This window comes from Pangasianodon hypophthalmus, chromosome 13, assembly GCF_027358585.1.
Source record: "Pangasianodon hypophthalmus isolate fPanHyp1 chromosome 13, fPanHyp1.pri, whole genome shotgun sequence".
Taxonomy (NCBI): Eukaryota; Metazoa; Chordata; class Actinopteri; order Siluriformes; family Pangasiidae; genus Pangasianodon; species Pangasianodon hypophthalmus.
The window spans coordinates 11,224,472-11,243,729 of NC_069722.1; the positions used below are offsets into that span (position 1 = coordinate 11,224,472).

The 19,258-nt window shown below is 38.4% G+C and overlaps 1 long non-coding RNA gene across 1 annotated transcript; it reads right to left on the reverse strand.

Moving 5' to 3' along the window:
* Window positions 1–15,911: 15,911 nt before the first annotated feature.
* Window positions 15,912–18,644, reverse strand: LOC113528410 (uncharacterized). The gene is made up of 3 exons (XR_003402938.2): window positions 18,467–18,644; window positions 17,413–17,662; window positions 15,912–16,862 (listed from the first exon to the last, which is right to left on the reverse strand). It is a non-coding gene; the product is annotated as an uncharacterized LOC113528410 (long non-coding RNA).
* Window positions 18,645–19,258: the final 614 nt, after the last annotated feature.

The window sequence follows — 19,258 nt, forward strand, 5'->3', positions numbered from 1 at the left end:
AATTTTAAAAAGGATAACATACTCTATGTAGTGAGAGGCACCAGTAAAGAGGAAATCATTTGAGATTCTGCATAAAAAACACACTGGAGATCACAGGGTTTTACACAGATTCGAGTAGGCTAAGAAATGATAACTGAGCTAAAACATTACTGCAGGTACATATAGAGACATTAATATAAAATGGTAAAGTATACAATTTATACAATATGAGCAAATGGTATGCTAAATGATAATGTGTGATCAGTTTATTATTACTATTTATCATTATTGATGAATCACTTAAGAATGTTGTTTGCACTATATGGATAGTGAAACTCATTACTAATAACTGAAGTGTTGCTGTGTTGCTCTTCAGTAGTTAATGATGATGTGGAACAGTATTTTAAAGTGAAACACACAGAAACTCATTACTAATGACTGAAGTGTTACTGTGTTGTTCTTCAGTAGTTAATGATGATGTGGAACAGTGTTGTAAAGTGAAACACACAGAAACTCATTACTAATGGTTACTGTGTTGTTCTTGAGTAGTTAATGACATGAAACATGATTACACATGGTAATTCATTACTAATGTTTCTTATATAAAAGAAAATTATTTACAAAACAATTTAAAGTATGTTAGTGGAGAATATTTGTTACTCGTTACTACATTACAGCCTTGTACTTTTGTAGGTTATTGTTGTTGATTTCTCTCTTTAGACCTTGACTGGCTAAATAAACACAACACTCTGACCCTGTGCTCCTCTTACTGTAGTAGCTCTACAGGACGGAAGGTAGTACTAGTACAGGAGGAAGGTAAGGCTTTGTTAGTGGAAATTAATGTCAGTGTGATCAGTAATTAATCAGAGCTTCTTATAAAAGTGCCACAGTTAACTAGTAGTTCTGCAGGAGAAATGTAAGACTTAGTAATTTCTGCTTAAGACTCAGTGAATTAGTGCATAGTTAATAGTGAACTCCTACTAACACACTTACTGAGTAATTAACTAGTAGTTTTTAGTAGTTAATAGGAATAAGATAAGTGAAAAATTAATGAAGAACTACTGATTCATTCCTGCTTAGTTCCTGCATAGTTAGCTATGAATTATTGAACAGTATTGCAACGTGTTAACATATTTTAATATGCCCATCCCAGCCCAACAGAACTTCATTTTACCTTGAAATATAACCATTACAATACCTCAAAAATTGCATTTTTTGCATCACTGTGTGAATCCATTTAACATCTGATGAGGGAAACATTCATTTCAATGAGTCATCCATTATAGGTTATGAAAAATGTATATTTTCCCACACACATTCACCCAGATGAAATATTGGAAATATTCCACATCATGTTCAGTAGGAAATTGTACTATTTTCTGAAGATCAAGCGAAAAAGAAAGAGGAAGTAAGGTTCATAGTATTAAAGTGTATTTTAAGTAAATCATTACTTAAATGTCCTACTCCGTAATGTCCTCATGCCATTATCAAAGACATTTTGTGTATTTGTGCTAATTCTGTGCTAAAAACCTCAACCCAATTTTAACCCTGTTAAAAAGCAGCCAATGTCAGAAATTAAATCTTGTAAAACACAAACTTGACTGAGATGTGTTAATGCAATTCTTGAATGGATAATTCATGTTTTCTTAGATTCCATGTTGAAGTATAAAGTTTATTTTTTTAAGAAGTATAGTGGCTAAATGGTGCCCCAATTGTGGAATCACTTATTTGAGCTAATGAAACATTCCCCATGGAAAAATGTTGAGGACAAGTAGACAAATCAGTATTGGAATCCAGATTGGGAATTTGTTTGGAAGGTTTCAAGAATGATTTAGCACACTCAGGAACGTAGGAACTCAGACGCTGTGCTTTGAACGTCACATTTATGTTTAGCAGATGGAGCTCTGCAGTCAGGGAAAGTCAGCAATCAATTTCTGTCTGCTGTAGGAAGAAAGGCCTCTGCAGCATGTACGCAGTGGAATAAGATAACAGCATGGCTCCTCATGCACTGCTCACCCTACTTGTTCCTTGTCTGTTTTTTTTTTTTTTTATTTATTTATTTTTTTTTTAAGTGCTATATGAGCACTTAATATGTACCCCTATGCTTATAGCTTCTACATTGTACACTGAGTAGATGCATTTTTCATAGAGACATTCATTTTCCAGCTGAATCATCAGCTTCACTCAGTATTGTGGAGAGATAATTGGCTGGGTTTGGAGAAATAATGTATGTATTTCTCCAGGCCTGAGGGGTTTTGTATTCAGTACTGTGAACACCTTCAGCGTATTGATCTTCAGCTCCAAATTCTAGGTTGAGACTGATATTATAGAATTTTTTAATATATATATTCCATATATGTGCATTAACACATGGCAAAAAGTATGTGGGCACCTGACTATCACATATGGGTGTGCTTGTTGAATGTCTTATTCCAGCTTAAGTCCCCTCTTTATGCTAGATTTTTTGTGGGGATTTCTGCTCATTCAGCCAAAAGAGCATTAGCGAGGTCAAGCACTGATGTGGGGTGAGGAGGCCTGGGGTGCAGTCAGCATTCCAGTTCATCCCAATGGTGTTCAGTGGGGTTGAGGTCAGGGTTCTGTGCAGGCCACTCGAGTTCTTCCCCTCCAAACTTGGCAAACTATAGACCACTATCGGCCTCACATTGTGCTCAGGGGCACTGTCATGCTGGAACAGGTTTGGGCTCCTTAATTCCAGTGGAGAGAAAATTGTAAATCTATAGCTTACAAAGGCATTCTACACAATTGTTTACTTCCAACTTTGTGGCAACAGTTTGGGGAAGAACCACATATGAGTGTAATGGTCAGGTGTTCACAAACATTTGGCCATATAGTGTACATAGAATATATATTTTAAAAAAACATTGCCTTGACTTAGTACTAAATAGACTACTACATGTGTAAAATAATTTAAAATTCAAACTGAATTACAAGCTGAAATTTAAAAAAAAAATCAAAATTTAATTGTAATTTAAATGTAAATAGCTTGAATACAGGCAAATTTATTTATTATTTCTCACTGAGATTACAATGAAGCAAATATAAGATGATTAAACCTATTTCTAGGTGTTTTTACTAATCTCAAGCTATAGTATTATATTGTTCTAGGAGTAGTGTAGTATTGTTCTATTGGCAGATGATGTTGCTTCTTTCTAGAAAGTCAATTCAATTCAATCATACAGTTACAAGCTTGCTAAGATATTTATGCAGTGAAATTGTGCTGAAAGCAAAACTACTCCAATACTGATTGGGTATCGCTGCAGGAAGTTGTGACAAATCTGGTGTTTTCCATGGTGTATGTACATTTGTGTGAGTGTGTGCATGAGTGTGCAAAACATTTCAGCCGGTTAGGGACCAGCACTGGGACGGGCCATGGTCCCAGCAGGGCAACATTTGTATAGCAGCTGTGTGTTTGTATTGAGTGCCGTGCCGATGTGAGCCCCGAGGGGGAGATGAATGAGAGTGAGCCAAGGTGTTGGTTTTCACCTTGAATGTGACATCACTCTTCCTGACTAATCCTCCTCACCAGCACTGTGCTGAGCCCAAGTCAGGTGGCCGTTAGTCAATGACATGAGAAGACAAGGGCCGCATCCGGAGTCTTCCGCACCCATACATCACTCTGCAAAAGGCTTAACAGGGCTTAAGTGCTCTCTTACGACCTGCAAAATCCTTCATGGGTTCTGCACAGATGCTATGGTATCTTCTTTCTCATTCCTTCTTATTTGGATATGGTCAGTAGAAGAATATTGAATATTGTTGCAATCTAATCGTGTGTGTGTGTGTGTATGTGTGTATGTGTGTGTGTCTTCTTGCAATATGATTAAGGTTCAGTTCAATAAGTGGTTTTTTTGGCTACAGGTGCTGCAACAGGGGCCTGATAAAGGTAGGTTGTGAATGCAAATAGCACAGAGAGAACTGCCTGCAACCACTATTGTGATTCCAAGGGGAGAATGAAAAATCGTTTTCTGCTCTCCCTCTCAGAGGGCTTCTTTATCTGTTTGCCTTCTGTTTTATTCCTTTTTCTGGTTATGTCAGGTAGAGGGCAGAGGAGGATTGGAAAAAATGCACTCAAAAGGAAAGCTTGTGTGCTTCCACAGACACTGGTTGGCTTGAGGGAGTGACAGCATAAAGCAAGCATCCTCAGCTTGTCCCTTGCCATAGCAATTGCAGGAATGTCATGTTCCCTCTGTGTCATTACCACTGCCTGTGCAACCCACTGTGACAGCGGGGAGATGACTCTGAATTCTCGTCTTCCCTACCAATGGCACTCCCCCTCCCCAATCATCCAGCAGATGATGTGATAGCCTCAAAGCACTATAGCGTGGAGCTCTGACATCAAGACACTCAACGAAACTACTGAATTCGTGCTCAGCAGAGTGCGTCCCTGCAGAACTTAGGGTTTTGAATGTATTGTTCTAGGTGAGCCTATTTCGGCAGAATAAATCAGTAGCGTCTGTTACCACCACCACCACCACCTACTATTACCTACCACCCACCTGCTCCACGCAATAGTTTGCAACCCAGCCGCCACTCCAGCTGCTCTAATGCTACCTGACAAAGGCATGACAAAGGAATGATGAACAGAACAAGAATTTTCAATCTGCAGGCTGACATGTAAATCCAATAGTTTGAGCATTTTCCAGTCTCATTCCAAACTGTATTTCGGGCAGGGCACCTTGAGACTGGTTCGCTGAAATACAATGAGAATACAGAAGCTGGAGAAGCAGCTGACAATTGCAGACTGAAATATGAAATGAGATCAAAAGAGAAGCTGCAAACTGGAGAAGTAGAGTGGATCGACTTGATTTTATAAATGTTAAGGAGAATAGTTAATAATCCTTTTATTCTGCATTAATTATGTATGTCTCATTTGTCAGGCAGGGATACATCACACAAGCACATAATAGTTATAATGTTCTTAAATGATTTTTCAAGGTTATGGGACTTTCCCCATTGAAATTCCCATCAAATCTCCATCATATTGCTGTTTTTTCTTGTGGCTTTATCTCTGCATTTTGTTTCTAGAGGCAACACTGGTCCAGGCTGCTGCAGAGTGATCCTTTGGCCCGACAGCCAAATAAGATCAGATTCTTGCTGACATGAAAGATGAGAGCCTCCATGGGCTGTAGAACATCCAACCTTTGAGGAGGAGGAGGAGAGGCAGGATCTCTGCGGGCAAGCAGAAACATATAGAGCAAATGCAAGAGCTGTACTTCTCTTTGGAGTGCCCGTGGGGCTCAAATGTGTTTCATCTTAGCTAGAAAGCTGGACATTGCAGGAGAACAGCCTGTCTCTGTGCTCTGCCTGGCATCAGACTGTTTAATATGCCAATAAACTGTCTGCTGGCTACTTTTGCTGTGCTGACAGAGCGTGACAGAAAAAAAGACCTTCAACTCTGTGAGCCAAAATGTTGTGCAAGTGGTAAGTTTGACTCCTGGACATAAAAGTGGAAGGGAAAACAAACAAGTTCAAAGATGTGATAGGATCAAATGTGAGTTAAGACAGCGCTTAACAAATGGAACCTTTAACTATGATAGGTCATGAATTGTGACTCCAGAGACAGAGCAACCTCTGCATCACTTGTCTTGTTTACTGCAAACTGTAACACTTTGTGGTCTATATAAAGACGTCACAATGGTGTTTTTATAACGATTGATTAGTGCACATGAGAGGTTCATTCATTGCTCATCAAACCCACACAGTATCTCTCACTTACCAATTACAGCTCCCAGTCCCAACAGATTTGCGGTAAAGAAGCTGTAGTGGTTGGAAATGTCACACAAAAGCAGGGTACTCAAGCCCTGTGGCAGGAGTGTAGTGTTAATTCACCAGGGCTGATACAACACCAGACTGACAGAAACCATCTCCCAAAGTTCCCCAGGCCTGTTGGCTTCCCCTGGTCCTGCCTGTGGTTGGTGTGGTGGGTTTGAACCATGCCATGTCAGGCAGAGGCCTGGAGCAGAGCTTTCATTTTGATTAATGGACCCCTCTCTGCCCCTGAGTGAGCAATTATCAGAGGGTCAACATGCTCGTTCATCACTGCAAGCGGGCAGCTCCGTCTGTGCCACAGAGCGGTGCGTGGCTTGGTGAAGTGGAGAGCAGAGTAGATAAGATTTCCCTAGAGCAACAGTTCAGCGTAATTTTGGATCTGCTTCCCTGGCCGTGGCATGAACCCTTCATCAGAACCCCTGATTGCATCTAGACCAGAAAGCACAATTCCTCACACTTTGCTCGAGTGGCTTACAGTTCCCACCTGTCCATGTGGCTCTTTTTTCTGCTCCAGACAGCAACAGTCTAAACAGATAATGATCCTATCCTTTATATTTTTTTTCTCCAGTTGCTAGCAATTCATTTTCCATGCTTTGTATTTATTAGCTAAATTGTTCTCTGGATGTCCTTCCTGTGTATAACTGTGAGATTCAGAGCAGATCTTTAAACAGGCAAGATCTGGGCAATAGAGATAAATCTCATTATGTGTACATTTAAACCTATCAAGGAAATCTGACAGATGAAATATATCATGTGCTTTATTCCTTGGCTGATGCTGACATTAAAAGCTGTATTAGACAGCCAGCCAGTGATCAAAATCCCTGTGATGCATGATCGATATGTAATTTTCAGTAGTATTATTTCTCTTGCCAGGTAACACATTAGACAAGGCTATGTGAGTCTGTCTGAATAGATTTTTGTACGATGCTTTGAATAATCCACTCTGCCTATACTCTCCTTCCATATAGCCTGATAGCCAACAACCTTTTGGAGCATGATACAATTATAAACAGAGGAAATTTTGTGAGCTAAATATTCAGACAGTGCATTCACTGATGTGACCTTATTAGCTTACATCCTGCGGTCGACTAGCCCCATGCCTGTGCACCTACCTCTATTATCACGAGGTATGCAGGGCTGTTCCAAATAGATTTGCAAATAGATTCTATTATCACCAGGCATGCAGGTTTGCTCTGCTTTGCAAATAGGTTCAGCTTTATTTCCACCATCTCAGCATATGTCATGACTGTCACATGGCCCTATTTTCCATGCGAAGAATGAGGCTGGAAGCATTTCATATGAGGAGAAATTAATTACCAGCTGCTTTCTAATGAAAAAAAAAAAAAACAGCCATTTTTTTTTCTCTAGGTATCATCACATTCTGGCTAGACCTGTATTTTAAGTGCTATTTAACAGTAAATATTAGTCCATTATCAGAGTGTCTTCAGCCAGACCAGATGAGTTAATGGGTCTGGAGCAAGGCCAGGATCTGATTTCTTTTAAACACAGTCTAATGGGATGTCTGCCTATGCATTATTAATGCAGCCCATTGAAAACCAATCACTTCTGCACACTATTAGGGTGTTTTCCTCAGTGATTTTTCTTCTTTATTTTTAGTTATTTTCCAACGTTGATTTTATCTTGATGAAAATGGATGCTGTTGCTCTTCCTTACTTTTCAGATATGGCTATTGGGAGGACGTCTATCAGTTGCATGTCAGATAGCAAGCTGCTTTAGAACATAGAATTTTTTTTACTCCTGTCTGTGGAGATACAATACAAAAATACAAGATAATGCACAAACCATCATGGGCAAACAACAACAACATTGCTGAACTAATACCCACATTTAATCCATTTTAACACTAATGAACATGGTAGGAGGCAAATCAGCATGTGATTTTTTGCTTTCTGGCACCACCTTCAAGGTAGTCATTATGGTAGACAGCAAAATTAACCAGAGCGGATTTCCTCTAAACTCTGGTGCGACACTGCTTATGGCTTACATCACATAATTAAACAAAATATTAATAATAGACAAATACATTTGTCACATTTGTTTTGTAAATCCAATGAGTAAAATATTCCAATGATTCTTTTTTTTTTTTGACATATAATAAGTACATTTGTGTGTTAATTATACATAATATCAAATTATGATTACCATTTTCATGTAAATATCAAAGGATATACAGTCAAGTCCATATATTTGGATATTGCCAAAGTTATTGTTATTTTAGCTATCTGCCAAGGTTGAAATTAAACAATGATATGCATTAATTTTAAGGTATTTACATCCAAAACAGGTGAATGGCGTAGGAATTACAGCACTTTTTAAAGAACCAAAAGTATTTGGAAAATGGTCTGCTTAGCTCTTCTATTACCAGGTGTGAGTTATTCCCTCATAATTCCACTTACAAGTGAACAAATAAAAGCTAGAATTTATTTCAAGTGTGGCACTTGCATTTGGAATCTGTTGCTGTTAAATATGAAGTTCAAAGAACTATCACTGCCAGTGAAGCAAGCAAAACAACAGTGATGGATGACAGAAGAATTCGTTTCCTGGTGAAGAAAAACCCTTCACAACAGTTGGCCAGATCAAGAACACCCTTCAGGAGGTAGGCATATCTGTGTCAAGGTCAACAATCAAGAGAAGACTTCACCAGAAATCCTGTACAGTTCTGGAACAACATTGGACAACAACTGTGGACAGATGAGATCAAACTGTATTATAATGATTGGAAGAGAAGAGTATAGAGAAGTGATTGAATTGCTTATGATCCGAAGCATACCATCTCATCTTATGGTGTGGGCATGTATGGATGCTAAGGGAACTGGTTTCCTTGTATTTATTGATGATGTAACAGCTGACAAAAGCAGCAGGATAAATTCTGAAGTGCTTATGGCTATATTATCTGCTAGATTCACCCAAATGCTTCAAATATAAAATAAAAATATAAAATATAAAAATATGTTGACCATATATATAAAAAGTGCTACAATTCTTACACCTTTCATCTGATTTGGAGGAAAATATCTTAAATTAAAGCTGAAAGTCTGCACTTTGTGCTCACATTCATTATTTAATTTCAACTCCAATATATTGTGGTAGACAGCTAAAATAACAACAAGTTTGTTAGTGTCCAAATATGCAATATTTCCAGGAAGGAAACTAATTTTCAGGTAAGTTTTGGGTAGTGTAACTCAGAAGGTTGGGGTTTCCAGCGCCACCAAGCTACCAGTGTTGGGCCCTTGAGTAAAGCCCTTAACCCTCTCTGCTCCAGGGGTGCCTTATCATGGCTGACCTCAAGTACTTGGGATATGCAAAGAAAATAATTTCCCTGTACTGTAATGTATATGTGACAGATAAAGGCTTTCTTCTTCTAAATTCTTTAGAGCTCTGATTATTTTACTGTTATTTGGCAGGCAGGCAGGCAGAGGATGGTACTGTGCATGTGCAGAGTGAGTGCCACCACTGTAGCTTGTTGCTGATTGGAGCAATTGATAGTTATGACCCAGTATCCCCTACAATATATTACTCTATGCTGTGCCAGTAATTCAATTTGCAATATGTTTACTTCAGATTTCTACAAATTATATTTTGGACAAATGTTCCACTATTACCACCCTTCTTACTACAACTATTAAAAATAATTCTGGGTCATGAAGCAGTCAGATGGACAAAAGTGCAGGTTTACTGGTTTTATTAAAAGCAATTAGCAAACAAAACAAAAGACAATACTGGGCAATGTGAGACAAGACTAAATCAGTTAAAGCAGGCAATGTTTCGAATAAAGAAAAGCAGATAATAAAGGCTTATAATAAAATCAGAAAAGAGTGGAGGCTGTTATAGCAGCAAAGGGGGAACCAACTCTGGAACCAACTCTGGAATGTTCAGGAAGCATATGTCAGTATGATGGTCAGGTGTCCACATACTTTTGGGCAAATAGTTTATATGTAGAGCCAATAAACACATAATTATTTAAGCCATGGCCTCACCATAAGTGTCTTATGTGGCTGAGAAAACCCATTTAGAAAACCTGCACATGCCATAGTGCTTATTTGTGTTTACATGGGCATTTTTTTTGTAAACACTCCCCAAAGCCTCTTCACTCCACCCCATCTCAGTCTGTTTAGAAAGAAAAAACATGGCTGAAAGCAGTAAACACCGAGTACAGCCATATAATTCTCCTATGAGCAAAAAAAAAAAAAAAAGGAGGCAAAAACAGAATAAACATTCATAGTGCTTTCACAAGATGGAATATTTTATTACTGGTGAAGGGGATGAAACTGGATGCGGAATGAGTGATGTTGCTCCTGGACATGTATATGAAAACACAATCTGTATATTGGTTTGAATTGTTTGACTGGCTGGCTTTACATAATAAAATCAAGTAGATACATTTCTATCACTTAGAGAGCCAGCTAAGGCAATGCTTTGGAGGAAGCACTTTCATAGAAATATAATATAATGCTAGTTAACTAGCTGACTTCCATTAGTAATCTGGTGAATTTAGGCAGGAATAAGTGTGTAACTAGCAGTTATGTCGGCTGGGAACATGGGAGTTGCATATGCGGGTGTGACATGGTATCATGGTGACATGACAGAGATGTCATGGTACTGTTCTAAGAGGCTTCATCACCTTTATAGGCTTCATTACCAACAACATTACCTTTTATATGAAAGCACTAACAACATCAGCAATGGAGATTTACTTATCATTGAATCCAATTCACATTTCAAAAACCTTGTAGTCATATATTAGACGACTCTGTTAGATACGAATAGCCAACAAGCTTTTCTTTCCTTTGTGGGAGAAAAGTTAGTGAGAATAATTAGTTTATCTTGAAAGCAAGATACACAGTCAATACAAGATTTACATACTTTACAGTGAAAGTTATTGGATTTTAATAGCTCTCAGTCTCAGTCAGTTATGAAAATGTGGTAAAATAGGGCTAGTGCGTGTTCAAAGAGAGACGAAATGTACTAAGATATCTCATTACTATTTGGATGGATGAACTAACACAAAGAACCTGAATGAGACAAAAAGGAACCAGTGATTTTCTGACATATGCTTGAAATGCTAAGTAGAGTACAGATATGCATTTTGGTGACATTCCTGAGAGCACACACAGAAAAAAAAAACTGCATTTGGCACACAGTATCTGTTCCACTCCTATTACAATCTAGCTTTAGTCACTTTCATTAGTAAATACATTTTGAATCCCAAATACAGAGTGTATGAAAATAGCTGGTATGAATGTAGAATCTAAGCTATCACTACCTTGAGCTAGGCTGCAGGATTAGTCTATGCTGTTTAATCCAGGGTAAGTCTACAGCTTTGAGTTGCTACACTGTCACATCTGTTTAGTTTACCTTGGTTTTAAGTAATCTTGTCATTTGTGAATATTCTCCAGAAAAATGAAGACACCAGTTGCTGCACAAAAAAACGCTCCCCCCTCTACTCGTCTTCTTTGTACAAAGACAAAAAGAAATGATTGAAATTAGTAATTGAATTTATACCATGTCCCCCATCATCCCATATCAAAGAACCACTCTTGTGTTATTTATTACTTTCAAAATCAGTTTACTGATAGCAGTGTTGATGTTTGCTCAGTATGGTGCAACCCATCAAAGTTAAATTTCCAGTTTGTGTAATTACAACAAAATATTAATTATTAATTTACTTATTAATATGAATAATCTTATTTATATTACATCTGAGGGAAATTGTGGCATTGCCTACAGTTTTGTCTTGTTTCCAATGTCTTTACATTGTCTGTATAAAAAGCCTTAACATCTAGGTGCTAGCTAGCCAAATTGCCCCAGTCATTACCTAGCTAATGCTCAAATGTCCAGACTTCACTGTTTCCTAGCAACAGTGTTCTTATAACATTAACCACTTAAACATGACCTGCAAGCATGCTTTATGTTTGCCTTTCCATGTTGAAAGCACAAATTCTGTTTTTGTCTAAGTGAGAATGATGTGGGAGCAGCTTTCTGACAAACCATTATTACGTTTTCAAAAAACTGCAGGAATGTTATTTTTTATAAACTTTTTAAAACCTGTCTAATACAGCACTGAACCTTCTGAGAATATTCTCTGCTAGCTGGTACAAACCCGTTTTGTGCATGGCATCCTGTCAGCAATCAAATGGTTGGATCAATATAAGAGTCTATTGCACCCAGTACGTTTAGAGGCTGTGCAATTCTGAAAAAAAATCTATGTTTGATTTCATTAAGTCCATCCAGGACATTTGGGGCTGTATGTGGTTCTGAACTCGCTGCAGAAGTGACCTCAAAACTGTGAGCAGTGGAGCAAAGGAGCCTGACTGTGACATTCCAGCAACTGAAACCACAGTGTTCTGGAAAAAACATCCTGAGGCCAAAAAGTGAAGGACAGCAAAGGAGGGGTTGCAGGGCTCTTTCATGCTTTGGGACAGCATATCATTTTCTTTTGTATTTGTTCCAAATATTCATTTTAATATGACTTGGCAGGAGATGTGTTCACAAAAGGGTATCTTCAGTCATTGATAATATATTAATACTATGTCTTTTGGAACACACTGTCTCTGCAGGCATCAATGTCTCCTTTGGGCAAAGCTAGTACCAGAATAACTCCAACCCTCTTTGTCCCTAAATAACACTAGCTTTACAACAGGCTTAAATAGCAGACACGATCACAAAGGCAGTAATTACTATCAGCCTTGATAAATCGAAATGGGTAGTTTATTACAATAATCTCCACCCAGTATTTTGCACTTTGAGACAGAAACTCCCATAAAGGCAATCAGCTTTTAAAGCTTAAAGAGTGCTTCTAATGGCACATAATGTTAGTAACTCTGTATAGACTTTATTGAATCTAGGCTGTTAGAATGCAGTTCCACTTTCAGAACATCGAAACAAAGTAGACTTGTAAGCTTGAAGACTCTATTAGTAGTAATGGTTGTCTGTCAGAAGATGAGCTCATGCTGCAAACAGCTTTTGACAGCACAGCGATATCATGTTGTGTTCCTTCTGTCCTTGGCAGTCTGGTGACCTGTTGTATTGTGTTCGAAACAGAGCAAGAGCAGAGCAGAAATCATTTACATGCCATTTACTTTTACATAACAATGATCAGAGCTAGTTAATATTAATGGCAGTGTTTCTTGAAGTCTATTCATGGGTATAAACTTGCCCATAATTGTTTCTTCAGGATCTTATTGCCTTAGAGTAGAGACTAAATCACTTTAGTTAAAACTGATATTTGAAATCTTTATATTGCTTTCATGTCTGCTCTTTTATGCCTCAGCTTCCTCTCTCCCTCTTTACATGTACGACCCTTCTTCATCATCTATTTCTCTCTTTCTCTCTCTTATCCTCTAGCCTCTCCTCCACAGCCCACATTTTTTATTTTATTGCAATTTTCACACAGTCAGTCGGAAATCGAGTGGGAGGAGGACTGGGTAGCTGGATAAGACAGAACTGTCTTAGAAGAGATGAAAATAAAAGTCAATTTCAACCAAACCTGATAGCCCTTCTCCCAAGAGCAAGCACTGCACCTGGAGCATCTCAACAAGCACTCTGACTATGCAGAAGAGAAGTTCTTCACTTACAACAACAGCATTCGAGTTTCACCAAACTGTAGAGGTCATATCATTAACACATCCCTACACACATTCTCTCTCTCTCTCTCTCTCTCTCTCATAGCACAACTGGCAGCAAAGCTGTAGTGGATGTAATAGTGCTACATGTGGCGGATGTTGTTCTTCCTTTGAGGTGAGACTATTGTGATATGCACCAGAGGGCCAGATTACAAGTAAGCCCCACTGCCCTGTCTGAATTATCTGCCAATGAATCAGGTGCTCTCTGGCTCAGCACCTCTGATGGCAGCAAATTACTGTGACAAAGTAGCACTGGGCAGCTGTCAGGCATGAGCTCTCATCACACACTATGCTCTGATGGCAGTGCAATCGCATTACAGGTTCACTGGGTCAAAGCAGACTCTCTTTCTCTCTCTCTCTCTCTCTCTCTCTCACACACACACACACACACACACATTGACAAAAAGAGGAAAGATATGTCCTGAAAAATCCAGGTTGAGCATTTGATTTTTTGTGATGGGTATGTAAGAAGGTACAGCACAAAATGGGACATGATGCAAAAATGTATCTGGCATTGATGTTCAATTAACCAAGGCGGAAGCTTATCACACAAACTGCACCTGGGCTGTGTGTTAAACACATATTGGTGGAGTGATCAACAGAGCCGTCAGGACTAAAGGGCAGGTTTATGATCAGTAACAGAAATAAGTCTCTGTTAGAAGGTCCAGTGCAATTTAGAAATGTGGCAGTAGCACAAATGCCCTGTTTAACATGTTGAATTTTTTCGTTAGACACAAGAAAATTGATAAGCATGTTTGTCATGTAGCTTCTATTACCAGGGTTGCCAGGTCTTTACGACGAAATCAGCAAGCAGCATTAAAACATATATGTAGTTCTTTCAAGTCTAAAATGGTCTCATGTTGTTACACATTTTGAATCCCAAATCATAAATCATCATAAATAAGGAATATCTATGAGAATAAAAAACAACCGGGAAAAACTGTGCCCTGGGAAATCTACCCTGAGCAACCACCCACCACTAATTTGCACCCTGGCTTAGGAGGCAGACAAAATCACATGCAAAACTGGCCACCAGGAATTTCCCTTAGCTTTGTACCTCTGAAAGAATATGTGACTAGAACCACATTTTTTTTAAAAATGCAGCTTAATTGTGTCTGAAAATTGTTTCAAATAGCTTAGGACATCAGGTCCATAGTCTAGTCACACACAAGTCAAATACTTTAGGATCAATACCATCCTAGACTGCTAATCTAAGATACGAAATATTAGCCAGTGAGTCACTGAAATGCCTGCAATTTGTATCTGGTTCTCCTACTAAGGTGATTGCGATCCTCTAAAAAAAATATTAATAAAAGAACCATTCTCAGTTCACCCCAACAGAGAAAAGAATAGTAAATCGCTTACTTGTTCATGTGGGTGAAAAGGGTAAGTGCTGTCAGGAGCAGATATAAGAATCAAATGATGGAGAATGCAAAGAATAGGAAAGAAAACCTTTCACTCTAACAATTTTATTCCTCTTACAAGAAAGCACGGAGCTCAGGGTCAGAAGGATCTTTACCTTGCTTTTATTGAAGTGTAGCTTCAGAGCATATAGCCCCTTGAAAATGGACAGGTGCACATGATAGTTTCTTCCATTGAAACCCGGTAAGAGAAGAATAAGAGCAGCATGAAGGAATATTTATTACTAAGAGCAATAGCTGACCTTTGGTTTATGGCATACCAATAATTCAAAGTCAAAATAAGTCAAATTAGGAGAACTTTTGCTGATCCAACTATGGACTCTATAGGTCTGTATGCTCACAATAAATTAGACTCTTTAAATGAAACACTATGAAAGCATAAAAGCATCTTTTCTTTTATGCTTTCATGGCACAATGTGATGGCAGTGTGCTTTAATACTGAGACCTTGGAATACTAAGGTTCTTTGTGAGGTTTTTTTTCCCCAAAAATGAGGCGCAATGGTGCAGCAAGTAGCATTGCTGCCTCACAGCTCCAGGGTCCCTGGTTCTATCGGGACCTCAGGTTACTGTCTGTGTGGATTTGTGCATGTTCTCCTTGTGTCCATGTGGGTTCTCTGGTTTCCTCCCACCTCAAAAAAACATGCTGGTAGGTGGATTGGTGACTCTAAATTGCCTCTAAGTGTCAATGTGCAGCATGTATTCCCATCTCACACCCAGTATTCTCAGGATAGACTCCAGATCCAATGAATCCAATGAATGAATGAATGAATGAATGAAGCATTGGCTCAATATAACACAATTGTCAGATAGAAATATATAATTACATGCTCTTGATATGCACCACTTTGTCCAAAAGGTGAATATCCTTTGAATACTGAATCCTGGCTATATACATGAATGTGAATACTGGCTATTTATATATTGCTTCAAAATGTTGGGTGACTTTCATGCATTGTCCTTCAGGAACTAGCTAGATCAAACCAGGCATAGACTATGTGAACTTAATCTGAATGCATTTATCAAGCTGCTGTTTTGCTTGTATGTATAGTACATAATTCAAAGACTGCAGATAAGACAAAGATATGTATCATGTTTTCTTTGTATTTTGAAGAGCAGAGAGCAGTAAATCAAAGTCAGAAATGTCACTTTTTTGTGAAATTTGTGAAATTTAGAAAAACGACAAGTGTTTTAGTTAGTTCATAATCAGTTATGAGAATAATAGAATACATGAGGTTATGTGTTGAGAATTCCAAAAAGGCAACTATTCTTCATTACTCATATGCAAATAAAAAGCATTACAATTGTGGGGGAAGACACTTCAAATGATTAACTTACTTAACTGATTTACGGTAATTAACCATGAAAAATTGTCAACAAAATGAAAATTAAACACTAAATGACTAAATGAACATGACCTCCAGTACTACCAGTCTTTTCAGTTTAATTACTTTAGCTGCAGATGACAATCGTAGAGCGGCACTGAATAATCTGTAGCAGAAAGTAGTTGAAAAATCACCCTTCACAGCACTGTTCTGAGCTAAAAGTATCTAATACCCAGGGTTTTTGTTGAGGCATAAAGTGGTGGATTGTTAAAATCAAGGTCTGGGTTTTTCTGATTGTTCACCTGCAGGCACTCAGTCACTTCTACAAATGCTAAGACAGAGCAGCTGAGGGAAGACAGAGACCTGAGGATGGCATCCATGTAACATCCTTGACATGTTTTATACATTAAAAATTAATGTTATTCATCCATTCGGAGAATCATTTTTTACATTACATTTTCATTACCCTTTCTCCTATTTAAAATTGTTTACTTACAGATATGCTGCAATGTTGGCCGTGTTTTCAAAGATATATTATTATTGATAGAGGTGATAAAATAAAATGGAGTTCAACCTAAGGGTGTGTTATAATGGTTGTTTAGTAAAGGTTTAGTAGAGATTCCATAATCATGATGCCTCCTATTGTTCTAAGTTCAGGGCGGCAGCCACCAGGAGACAAGCTTTTCTTGATTCAGAAGCAGTAGACATCTCTGTGAAAATAAAAGAGCATTACACCCTTTACAACAGGCAGACAGGTTGACAGACTTCAGAATTGAAAATGAAGATTAAAGAAAATGACTCCTGAAGAGAGAGCAAGAGTTCAGTTAGGCAGTCAGATGCAGTCTAGCCTGAGATTTTGGTGCATTTTGGCATTACGACAATGAATAATAATAATAATAATAATAATAAAGAAAAATACAGGTTAATAACACTGAATGTAATGTACTTTTCAACTAACAGCATGGAGTCCTCAGAGAAGGGTTTGGATGAGTTGTATCTGACACAGAACAGAAAAGAACTCAAGAGCTATACTATTTGTTAGCTGCCAGCATCCTGATGAATTGAGTTGTAATTGCTTTTTGTAGTGTTATTGTGGACAATGGATTCCAAAAGGCATATCTGCTGATTTTTATAGACGTGCGCACTGTGTGACATTTAATTAGCTGAGGTGGTGAATTTACAGCACTTGATGTTACTGTCAACAAACGACATTGTGATCATGCAAAATGTTTAGAAATGGCTCACTGTGTTTGAACTTACACGTCCACATCCGGATACACATGCCACACATGGCGATGACATTAGCGATGCTGAGTGCTCTGCCACATTCTGGGCTCATCAGGCATTTCTTGGTACTCATGCAGCACCGCATGCAACCATTTGGCCCCGAATCGGCACGCTTGCTCTCAGAGTAGCCCTTATCCACGTTGCTCATGTGCTGCTGCCTTATGACATCAGGGTGACTGTTCTTCATATAATCCTCCTCCATGGCTAGTGTCCAGGCTCGAGTCTGTGGGAAAGTGTGAAGGAGATAGGCAGTGACAGACTCTGGGGCAAAAATAACCAATCAATAGTAATTATGTTACACTATCTGAGGCCATCCTTTCATTGTCATTAACTGATATGGAAATCGGTCGATAGTGTATGGATCATCGAGCTGCTATCTGCATGTTGCTGTCATACACTGCGCCTTGGCAAGTCCCCAAAAGGACACCCAAAACCTTCAAGGGCAATTAGCCACATATCTGACTGGCTTCAGTAGTTTCTTTTCCCAACTGTGACGCAGGCATTTGAAACCTGCAATGCAATTTTGCGAGGTGGGTCACCTCCTTGAGTGTTTTGTCTCATTTCTGTGCCATGAGTCAGAAATCACATAACACATAACCATTAAAAACGGTACTCAGATAGCCATCTATCTTACCTCTGTGGATTTGATTCATTAACTTTAGCTCTGGGCTGACTACTTTATTACCATAGCATTACAGGCATAGAACAATGGAGGCACTTTCTACATTTTGGATTTTTCTGCAATCTCACAGTGTATGAAGACGGCAAGAGGAAAGGCCCAAATGATGAAACCGCAGTGCACTTTACCTCTACTATACCTTCCAGAGAACAGTTAAGACTTTTATGTGTGTTATTTTTCTTGAATTGTTCTTAGGCCCTTGCGGATGCTATTCTTTTTTTTTTTTTTTTTTTTTTTTTTAAGAAATCGAATTAGCTGGAATTAAAATCCTCAATCACCCTGCTGTCACAGAAAGAGAGAGCACAGAACACAATAAGAGCTGAGCCTTATCAAGTATTCTTTATTTACCTCTCAAGCTTCCTCTGTCTTCTTTTTCACCCTTCAAATGTGCTCCAAATGAACCAGAAAAAATCCTTCATAGCTTTTCCGTGCTGATAGAGTTACTCTTTAGGGCACTGATTCTCTTTAAATCACGAAACAACCAAAATACTCAGCCTTGGCCCTGGGTTGGTGCGTTCTTAGGGTGTGTTTTCAGGTTTTTCCAGCCTGTCAACATTAAGCAGGCCATTCTAATGTTCCCTGCATATCACAGATGCCTGGGTGCTACCTTGATTTTTTTTTTTTTAAAATAATGTGTCACAAAGCAATGCTAAATTTAGGTGGTGGAAATTTACATAATGTATGTATATAAAAGCTATGCTATGAAATGTCCACATATTCTTTCAGAGTAGAATGTTATTTAGATCAAATGGAAAATAGTGTCTCTTATGAAAATAGTGTCTCACCATTGGAATGTAAATCAATACTGGGTTTTCACACACTCTCAGATGTTAATTAAAAAACCCAATTTAGTTGCAAAGTGCTGAAACTGGTGGCAAAATGGAGAAGTGAGAGATACGTCCATCTGGTCCAAGAACTCAAAGTTTTCTGTCTGCAGTTCATGTCCTCATCATTCTTAACCACTTGGCCTCTATTCAAGAAGCTTGAACAGACCAGACAAGGAAATGTTTCAAGAAAGTTGCAAAGCTGACCCATTTAATTTTTTTTTTTTTTTTTTGCTTGGCTCAATTTCTGATTTAACATAACACGAACAAAAAACAAAACAAAATAGACTTTGTAAATATGAAACAAAAAGGTGGT